Consider the following 9,744-nt stretch of genomic DNA (forward strand, 5'->3'; position numbering starts at 1 on the left):
GAAAAAAAAACAAAGCGGAGCTTCGAACCACTAGCAATATATATTTGAAATTTGAAAATTATAATGAACCTTCAAATGGGAACTGCCGCGAAACAAAAAATCAACTAATGCCAGTCTGTGATCAACTATTTAAAATTTTTAAATGGAATCAACAAACAATTCTCAGCACAGTTACTTAGAAAATAATGTCTACAATGAAGAAAAAACAAATTAAAGTAATCATTTAAGCAAAAAAAAATCAATTAAAAACAGAAAATATAAATAATGAACATTCAGCGATTGTAGATACTTAGGATACCCAATGCAGAAGGACTGCGAACAAAACTATGTTAACCGGAAAAACCAAGTACCCAAATATAAAACACTTTCTTTTGCAAGTGTAATAATTAGATCACTGCATTCAGCTATGAGATTACTTTCGGCCATTTATCGGAAATCTTGAGTAAAAATTGCTCTTTAACATCAGAAAAAAGTCAATTTAAAAAATAGCTCAAGAAGAAAGCAACAAGGTCTTCGAGCAGAAGATGACAGAAATTGAAGAAATGCAAAGACTCATGTCAAACTAAGAAAATACGACCATTGCGACACTAGCAAACCTATTAAGAAAAATTTGTTTACCTGCAAGAATCAAAAAATTTTCAAATGCCGGCTAATTCTGAAAAACAAACAAAATGAAAACAAGGAGAGCCGGTTGCTATGTAAGTAGCACAAAATGTTCCGACCACAATTTCAGAATGTTCCGACTACTTTTTTTCATTTTTTTTCAAGTCAGTTTTTTTAATACAGCTGTACGAAATGTAGAAACTTATAAAAATAGACATAAAATAGTACAATGGTCTTCAAAAACAAAAAAAAATAGAAAAAACCAAGAAAAAATTCGAGAAAATTTTTTTTCAATTTTTTACTTTTGGTTTGTAATGAAAAATTTTGTCAACTTGAAAAAAATATATATGTTTGGATTCGAGTAAGCCGAACAGCGGTTCCCCTTCACTTTGAGCTTAGCAGAAAATCATTTGACAAAAAATCTGTATGAAAAATTTTTGGAGGTTCTAAACTGTAAAAAAAAACAAGAGTGAGAAAAAGTTAAGTTATTGTTACAACATTCTTTTCATTCAAATTGCCGTATGAACACTTTCTCAACTTTTTTTTGTAATTTACGAGGGGGCGAGAAACTGGAAAAGAGCCTTATTTTAAAATCATTTATTAATAAATTCTGTTGACTGAGGGCAACATGGGAATCCACTATATTGTTGAAATTTTAGAATACAAATCATAATTATAATTGATTTCTTTTCATTTTTCTTAGATCAAAGGAGTGGGACATGAAACTAATTCAATTTGAAACGATTGTGCAGTGCGGGATAATTCATCATGCGTAAACAATTTGCGTTACTTTCAGCATCAAACTATTTAATGAGCAGTTTAGATAGAATCGTTTCAGCTTGCACAGACAGTCAAAAGCACCCCAAGCGTATATATTACTCATTTTCTCCGAAAATCGGAACAGCAAGAATCTCAATCATCTGGTATGGATTTCATTAAAAAGTCCAACGGTAAATTTCGAAAATTTGTCCAATAACATAAGAAAATCATAACTTAAGTTTTCAAAAAATATATTCTCGTCACAATCAAGTCACACTCACGTAAGAGTAAAAAAATAAAAGCATTACTAATCGATACACGAACTACAGTTGCCATATGTTCCACTATTTTGTCGGACAACTCAAAAATCAGGAAAAAGTTCTGGCCATCAACTTCTGATCCAATTACGCTTGCTGGTCGCAAACGCAACAGCAGAAGGCCCCAACCATAGAACTCATTTTAAACAAACAAAAGATCAAAACATTTTTTAAAAAAAAAACTGTTTTTCAATGTTTCATGTAATTTTGCCGCTTTTTGGGTAGTGCGTGAGTATTGTAAAAAAAAATTGAACAATTAGGTGAGAAGTACCTAAAAACCTTTTAAAGATGGCAGAAAAATAGATCGTAATCCACTCCATAATTCGGCTAACTGTTGCCCAATGCTTAGCCTAATTTGTTTTGATTAAATAGTTTCAAAGATGAAACAAACGTGAGTCATTCCAATACCACTAGCAAGCCTTTCTCCAGTAATCAATCAGCTCGCAAAAAATAGTTGCTGTTCTGATTAAGCTATAAAACTTCGAAATCTCAAGCTGAGCCAGATCGTAAATCGGTTTGAAAACTTTGCGTATCATAGAACGAATCAGTTCTCGAAAAAATGAAACTTAATCTGAGCAAGCTATTCAAGCTACGAAACCTTAAACAATTTAGTTAATTTCGTGAAGCGAATCGGAGTGCAAAAAGTTTTTCTAAGCAAGCTGTTCAAGCTAATAAATTTCAATATTTCAAGTAATTTCATGGAGCGAATTGGTTGGCAAAAACACTTACGTTTTACTGAAGCAAGTTAATGAAGCAATAAACAATTGAAAAATTTCGAGTTGTTTAGATCAAAACATTTTGCGAAAATTTTTTTTTTAAGCGAGCTAATTGAGCGAGCTAACAGAGCAAATCAGTTCGAAAAAAATTCAAAATTCACTGAATCAAGCTATTGTAGCTATTAAAAAAATGAAATATTTACAAGTTATTTATTAGGAAACGTTTTGCGAAAGTAAATTTTTCTGCGCGAACTAATCAAGCCATGAACTTCGAAAAAAACCCAAGCGCTTCGTACACCGAATCATTTTACCAAAAGTTAAAGTTTTCTAAGCAAGCTATTACAGCTATGAAACTTTGAACTTTTTCAAGTTATTGTGTAGACCAAATCGGTTCGCGAAAACTTTAAGTTTTTCTAAGCAAGCTTTTAAAGCTACGAAACTTCGAAATATTTCAATTTAATTCATAGACTAAATCAGTTCGTGAAACAATTAAGTTCTTCTAAGCAAGCTTTTTCAGCTAGAAATTTTTATATAATTCAAGTTATCTATAAACCGAATCAGTTTGCGAAAACCTTAAAGCTTTCTAAGCAAGCTATTCAAGCTATGAAATTTTGAAATTTCTCAAATTATTTCGTGGACCGAATCGGTACACGAAAAGTTTCAGTTTTTCTAAGCAATCTTTATAGCTATAAAACTTTGAATGATAAAGCTATAAAACTCTGAAATATTTACATTTATTTCATGGACCGATTCGGTTTTCGAAAAAAAAAATTTCTCAGCATGAAGGTTGCTGTTTTCAGTTTATTCGTGTCAGACTGAAATGAATCTGTAAACACAAAATTTTTGACAAAAATAGGCAAGTACTGTCTAGCCTTGAAGTTGGATCGAGTTCATTTTTCTCTGATGGTTGCTTTGAATGATTGTTTAACATTGTGCTCGATAGAAAAGTTAAAACGTTGCGTCCATAGCGCATAAAGACTTTCATTTAATATATAAGATTGAAGGTACTGAAAAGAACTTCGAAATATCTGGTATGCGCTAACACAAGCAATAGCAAATAACGAAACCAACTGGAACGAGCCGTAAATCAGCTCATGTGAAAAAGAAGGCAAGATTTCCGTTTAAAAGACGACATTGGTAAAACGATCGAGGAAGCAACTACGAAATAAAAACAGAAGCGAAATTAAGCTTCGCAGCAGTTGCGATACAACGCAAGTGCATCATTACAAGCTATGATGCGGCGGAATGAGACAGAAAGCCAAAAGTATGAGCAATAAAAAAGCCAAAAGTACGTGAGCAGAAACCATTTCAGCCGAAAAAAAATAAATGAAATGAAAAAATGTAAACTCAATTCTAAGCAATTTGTGCAACTTTTAGCAAATTGTGCGATCAGGAGGGGAGCATTCAAAATGTTTTGCTTGAAACGATCTAAGGTAAGGCCACTAAGCCGATAAAATATCTGCCGAAATCATTTGGGCAGAATAAAGATTTAAGCGAAACACAAACAAACAAAAGAGAAAATATACCAAGCCAAGGGTGGTAAAATTACAAACAGCAAAAGTAAATCAAAACACAAGAAAGCAAATACAATGTGCTCAGCAAAAACAAACCAATTCTAAGGTGTGGCGACTAGGCCGACAAAACCTAAGCAGTCAAACAGAGGCGATGCGGAGCTTCGCACCACTTTCGATGCAACACATACATTTTAGAAACGTAGGAAAATTTTTGGTGTACTGATAGTTTTCATTCCAGGCAAAATTTCTGGAAAATTAAACATCAAATTAGCAACGGAACAAAACTTACGAAGAGGCAACAATCTTTGAGCAGATGCAAGTTGATCCGAAACAAAATATGACTATATAGAAAAAACCTTTAAGCTTCAAGTCCCACCCGAAACTGCAATGAACAACACTTGCAATTGCAACTAGAAGGAAAGTTAGTTACAGCACAAGAAAAATAAGCAGTAATGAGGCAACTAAGTCAACAACATTTGAGCAGACACCAGTTGAGCCGGAAAAAAAATTTTATGAAAAAAAATTAAAACTTTTTAAGTTCCCCGTGATACTAGAATAAGCAATATTTGCACTTGCATCTGCAATGAAAGTTGCTTACAGCAAAAACTAATTCCGTGATGTGAAAAACTTGCCGACAAAACTCGAGCAGACAAACTTAAGTTCGATAATTCAATTTCAACAGAATTTTGTTTTCAATTGCATACAAGCTGAAAAAACCAAGGTCTGGCCAGACGCGAATCCCATCCCAAAGGCTGCAAGGGCGTTAGATGCAATAGATGTTAGGGTTCAATATAATAGAAAAAGTTGGTAAAAGAACAGAGTAAGGCAAATAAAAATTTGAGAAAAAAACTCGTGTCATAAAAAAATTCAGCTATGAAGTTTTAAACCAATTTATGAAAAATATTTAAGCATAAAAAATACAATTTATCCTCAAAACTACGAAAAACAAACAACCAAAAAAAATAAACAAAAAACTACGCAACAAATTTGACCTAGCTGAAATAACATAAGCCAAAACCGTTTAATCGAAAAAAAAACAAGAAAAAATTACAAATTACAGAACTTTCAATAATAGTAAAATCTGTTTAAATCAATAAAAAAACCTATGCCTTGGTAAGTCAGCCCCAAAAAACGTACCAGATAAAACAAACGCATTTGAAAAAAAAAGAAAATGAGCCGACGGAAATTAGGACGAAAACCACGATTATGAAAAAAAAATGCCTGAAACGAACTTCCCCTAATTACTACCTACATGATGGTCATATTTAAATTTTCAAGAAATTGAGCATATCGGCAGTCGTAAAAATTTGCGAGTCCTACTAAAACTGACTATTCTGTGAACAGAGTTATTTACGGGAAAAAAAGTCTAGTACCGATTGCAACACCCTTGCTTATCGCAAGGGTAATAAGCCGACAAAATTTTTTGAAACGTTATATTTCCCGTTTGAAAAATATATGTTCTGTCAGATTCAAAGCCAGGTCCTTTGACGTCCCAGGCGTATTCGTTATCCCCAGATAAAGTGTGCCAGAGACGCAACGAAACTCAAATAAATTATTAGCTGAACCTAAATTTAGCATTTCTAATTTGGAACATTCTGTGAATAAAGTTAGTTACGGGGGAAAGGCTAGTACCCGATTGCATTACTCATGGTATTGCAAGTGCAAAAAACACCATCAGCAAAAAAAACGTGCAATTACCGAGCGACTACATGGCAGACAATACTTGTGTAGACGCCTGCCAAGTAGCAAACAAAAAATTCTACAACGAAAAAAAAAATTGAGCGGTGTAATTTTGAGACTTTTTAACACAACCGTCCTGATTTATTCAAACAACATGAAATAAGTAGTCTAAGCCAAAGAAATTGAAGTCACGCTACATTCAAAAAACAATCGAGTTTTTTTATGTCGAAATTGGAATTGATAAACTTGCGAATTAAAAAAAAACGATTGTCAATTATAGTAAGGATAGTTTTTATCGAAAAAAATCCATCTTTTGTACACTAAGTCGGCAAAAAAGAAGACAAAAAAATCCGACAACTTGATTTTATAAAAAAAAACATCAATTTCATACATACTGAAAAACGATACCCTCGGGACTCGAACCCGAGAAATAGAGCTTTTGAGCGATTGAGCTTCAAAAAAATCAACATATCCCGCCCAACTGGTTTGTGTCGTGGTTTTTGCTCAAGGTGCAATGAAAACATCAGAATTAAAGCCTGGAACTCATATAGAAATGATAATAATAAAAAATTAGGGATACTCGACAACAGTTAAACTCGAAATATGAACAAAAAGTTAAAAGTAAATCTAGAATATAAGACAATTTTAATTTTAGAAAAAAAATATCTTTTGAAGGCGCTAAAAGCAACTTCGACTACTAATTTGATTATGGCCCAATTAAGTTATCAAGGCTTAACTTTCAGCATAAGAATTAGACTATTAAGCTTGTTACAAGACGTAATTTCTTCCTTTATTTGTCCGAAATTAGACTATAACTCAAAAAGTTTAAACCAGTTTTAGGCGAGACAGGGAAAACTTTTTACAAATATTTAAATGTCGTTCAAATCTTGACTGAAATGGCTTTAAAATGAAATATCACTCGATCCATTTCGAAGATTATTTAGGGTAGCAATGGTAGCAACAAATAACGTCAATGTATAGATACAACCATCGCTTAGTTTGTAAGGTTGTTAGTTTACCCCGAAAAATAGAAAGTTTCAAGTCCACCCTAAAACTACAAGGAAAAACAATGGAAGCTACCCTGATATTTGATGACAGCACAAGAAAATTCCGTGATGCGGCAACTAAGCGGACAAAACTTGAGCAGACACGAAAATCCGACAAATCAAATTTACCAGAAAATTTTTTTTCTATTGCATAGATAATGAAAAAAAACGAAGTTCAGAACCCAGAACTTAAAAACCTTGGCGTCGGCGTTACCTCTAGATCATGTGCCAGGAACCTGCAAATTGCTAAGACTCAAAAAAAAAGAAAGTTGAAAATGCTAAGAAAAGTTGTTTACGGAAAAGTCTAGCCCCGATTACAAAACACTTGCTTTCGCAAGTGTAATAACTACATACAAAAACAAGTAATTCAATTTCTTCAACTCATAATTTTGAAGCTTAAGATAAAATTGTTCATCCTTCACGCACTAACACTCCAACAATCAACCTAAATTCGACTAGATTTCGGGGATATTTACATTTCGAAAATGAGATAATTAGTACCGAGAGCGGAAATGATTAACCATTATAACGCAAATGTACATTACACATTCAAAATGTTATGCTTTGTACCAATCTAAATTCGGATTTTTTGCAGAAAAGTTTGATCAAAATGGCATACTTCAAGCGTCAGTTTGACTGAATCTCACATGAATTTCGATATCTGAAGATACTAGCAGTCATGAACCTTTCGTTTATGCCTTGCTCAAGTATTGCTATTAATCACTCCACAATTACATTCAAACGCTTTTTGTTCCGACCCCTGAAAGAGAAGAACTTTGTTTTCGAGTCTTTCTTTTGTCACAAGTTTTCTTACAAATTGAAAAAGAAAGAAAATTAATTTTTCCTAACAATTGTTCACACCACTGACAGTTGGTGAGAACTTTGTATTCAGATATTCGGCAAAATCATGAAGCAAAATAACTTAGAGGCACAGCGGCGCTTTTCATCACTTAGGAGACACAGCAAGCGAACAAAAATAAGTTGGAAGCAACTAAGCAAAATGGAATTTTTTGTAATTAGTGAAAAAGTCAAGTTCAGGCAGAGAAGCGAAGCACTACTTGCGATACAAGACAATCATAAAAAAAACATTAGAAAAAATTTAAAATGTTTACGAAAATTTGGCTAAATGAAATTTTCGTATGTCTCGATAAAAGTCAGTGGACTGTGGACTAGGCGCCCAGCTTAAGATGGAGGTACTTTCCAACGACTTGATACTGAAGTTTTTAAAACTCAGTTTCTAAAAAAACGGTCAAAAGTAAAAAAAACTTGTTTTTCCGAAATTCATTAGTTCATCTGCAAAAGCATGTCGTGATCGCTAGAACAGAAAAGTTACTCATAACCCAGTTTCTCGATTGAATACTAAACCTGAGAATTGGCACGGTAGTTTTCAAGTAAAGTAAGAAATTTCCAAAAAACAGTCCAAGTTTCAAAACATTGACTTGCTTGATGGCCATAACTTTTTTTAAGCAAAACATGGGCAGACCCAAGGGCAAAGATAGGATTTCACAAACCTGCTCTTTGATTAAACCTATGATATTAGATTTGGCCTGATAGTTTTCGAGAAAAGTCCCAAAAATGGTCAACAAATCAAAAGTTTGATATTTCCGAAATCATAGCTTTTGGTGCAAAAAATTAAGGGTAGCTTTTGGCGCAAAAGAAAAAAACGCAACCTGTTATTTCAATTGAACCTGAAAACTCTCAGATATTTCGAAAGCTGTAGACAGAGGGGTTGAGTAAAAGAGACTAGAAGAGAAGCAGGCACAGAAGGGAATATGCGGTCCTACCTTGATACCCTTTTTTTTTAAAATCGGGATATTTTTTGAGAAAAACAGAAAACTTTTTGAAAAAGTGAAAAAAATTTCCAAAGCCTCTCAAAAAAATTAAATTAAACCCAATGCTCTTTTTTTCATAATATCTGCTTTTCTCAAACATAAATTCATGGCAAACATGCCCAGCAAGACATTTAATCTTTGAATTATCAACGGAACCAAAACTTACGAAGCGGCAATCAAGTCGAAAACCATTTACATCCATCAGTTGAGCCAAAAAAATACGATTTTATAAAAGGCCGACAAAACTTGAGCAAATGAACCAAGGCCTGAAAAATTAATTTTAACCAAAAAAAAATTCAATTTTTACCGGAAAAATTTTTAAATTGCAGACATACTACAAAAGGTTCCGGCCGGATTTGAACCCCAGACCTTAGGGTGCAAAAATCACTACGTTACCTGTAGTTCAAGTGCGAAGTAAACTGAATTGTTGAGAATCAATAAAAAAGTAAGTTGAAAATTCGTAAATTGTTTTAAAAAAATCTTGTTCACAATTACGCAATTGCTTTGGCAAGTGTAATTATTACTGATAATTCACATTCGTTGTTTCCTCTGCTTTGAATAAATTATATAATGGATAACTAACAAACTGATGTTAATTTATAATCAATCGTTCCGAAATGTTACGATTCAAATCGTTTTATGATTATTATCGTACAAACTAAGCTTATTTGAATTTTAAAATATTTTCTCAACAATTTTTGTTTGTACATTCTTTAAAATTTTGCCACACTTAATAATGGAAATGAGTCACGACTGAAAATGAGTTTCGAATCCTGAAGATAGTCGAGAAGAACGTCGAATCCTAAAAATCGAACCGGAATATTCAGATATTTTCGTAATACCTTCGAAGTGACACACAAACATTACTTTTTGATTTATGTGTATATCCAGATACTTTTAGAGGTAGCAACATCGATTTCACTTTGATTGAAGTTGAAAGAACAGCAGGCAAGCTAATTGGTTTTAATAATTCTCAATTAAACTCAATTTATACAAAATAGGATGACCATTTTCTGGTGTGCAGAAAAGAAAAAAATTGGAGACAAGTTAGGAGGCATTCAGAGCATTAGGATCTTTACCCTGTTAAGAACAGTCTTGTTTTGTATACGCGTGGTTGTTTTGACTTATTTTCAAACATGTGGTATCGATGAGTAATTTTAACCATTGAGCCCAAACCAGACCATTGCTGAGATGATATCAACAGACCAACAACAAAAATCGTTGTTCGGTTGTGCAGAGATATCAGCCTAAAGAAAAAAAAGATCTTTTAAATCCCT

The sequence above is a fragment of the Symsagittifera roscoffensis genome, chromosome 4 (assembly GCF_963678635.1).
Source record: "Symsagittifera roscoffensis chromosome 4, txSymRosc1.1, whole genome shotgun sequence".
In the NCBI taxonomy this organism is placed as follows: Eukaryota; Metazoa; Xenacoelomorpha; order Acoela; family Convolutidae; genus Symsagittifera; species Symsagittifera roscoffensis.